Source organism: Lepus europaeus, unplaced genomic scaffold, assembly GCF_033115175.1.
Source record: "Lepus europaeus isolate LE1 unplaced genomic scaffold, mLepTim1.pri SCAFFOLD_32, whole genome shotgun sequence".
Lineage (NCBI taxonomy): Eukaryota > Metazoa > Chordata > Mammalia > Lagomorpha > Leporidae > Lepus > Lepus europaeus.
Window position 1 is genome coordinate 297,835 of NW_026909196.1, and position 1,790 is coordinate 299,624.

A 1,790-nucleotide genomic window follows, 5' to 3' on the forward strand; every position below is an offset into this window, starting at 1 on the left:
TCCTCTAGCTTTCTCCCTAGAAAATACGAAAGTGTAGAGCTGGTGTCTCCATGTGGAACCAATTAGCATTTCCAAGCACAAAATTAAATGTTCACTGAAAATAAACTTTGAAAAATATGAAGTACATGCATAATATCGGGAATACACAAACACAGAGGCTGTAGCAATATCTGGGATTGAGTTAGCCAAAACACAACCAGATATTTCTGGTTTCATCCAGACATATACAGAAACTGGTGTGGAATTCGTATGCAATAGACCGAGAAAATCACAGTACAAATGGTTTAGGAGAAAAGCAAAGTCGTTTCGTTAGGCAAGTGCATGAAATGTCATCGATACAAACAGAAATATCATGTTTGTTTGCCGCAGTTCCTCTAGCTTTCTCCCTAGAAAATACAAATGTGTAGAGCTGGTGTCTCCATGTGGAAACAATTAGTGTTTCACAGCACAAAATTAAATATTCCCTGATAAAGAACATTCAAAACAATAAAGTCTGTGGATAATATCAGGAAATCACAAACACATTGGCTTTAGCAATATCTGGGATTGACTTAGCCAAAACAAAACCTGATATTTCCGGTTACTTGTAGTTATATCTGAACAACCTGGTGTGGAATTCGTATGCAATGGAACGAGAAAAGCACAGTAAAAATGGTTTTGGAGAAAAGCAAAGTCTTTTCATTAGGCAACCGCATAAAATGTCATCTATACAAACAGAAATATCATCTTTGTTTGCTGCAGTTCCTGTAGCTTTCTCCCTAGAAAATACGAAAGTGTAGAGCTGGTGTCTCCATGTGGAACCAATTAGTGTTTCCAAGCACAAAATTAAATGTTCCCTGAAAAAAAAACATAGAAAAATATAAAGTCCATGCATAATATCAGGAATACACAAGCACATTGGCTGTAGCAATATCTGGGATTGAGTTAGGAAAACAAAACCAGATATTTCTGGTTTCGTCCTGTCATATCCGGACAACCTGGTGTGGAATTCGTATGCAATGCACCAAGAAAATCACAGTAAAAATGGTTTTGGAGAAAATCAAAGTCTTTTAATTAGGCAAGCGCATAAAATGTCATTTATAGAAAAAGAAATATCATGTTTGTTTGCCGCAGTTCCTCTAGCTTTCTCCCTAGAAAATATGAATGTGTAGAGCTGGCATCTCCATGTGGAACCAATTAGCGTTCCAAGAACAAAATTAAATGTTACCTGAAAAAAAACATTGAAAAATATGAAGTCCATGCATAATATCGGGAATACACAAACACAGAGGCTGTAGCAATATCTGGGATTGAGTTAGCCAAAACACAACCAGATATTTCTGGTTTCATCCAGTCATACCCGGAAACAGGTGTGGAATTCCTATGCAATGGACCGAGAAAATCAGAGTACAAATGGTTTTGGAGAAAAGCAAAGTCGTTTCGTTAGGCAAGTGCATAACATGTCATCGATACAAACAGAAATATCATGTTTGTTTGCCGCAGTTCCTCTAGCTTTCTCCCTAGAAAATACGAATGTGTAGAGCTGGTGTCTCCATGTGGAAGCAATTAGTGTATCCAGGATCGAAATAATATGTTCCCTAATAAAAAAAAATTTCACAACAAAGTACTACAACGATAATATCCAGAAAACACAAACACAGATGCTGTAGCAATATCTGGGTTGATTTAGCCAAAACTCAACCGGATATTTCTGGTTTAATCCAGTCATATCCGGACAAACTGGTGTGGAATTCGTATGCATTGGACTGAGAAAATCACAGTAAAAATGATTTTGTATAAAAGCAAAGTCT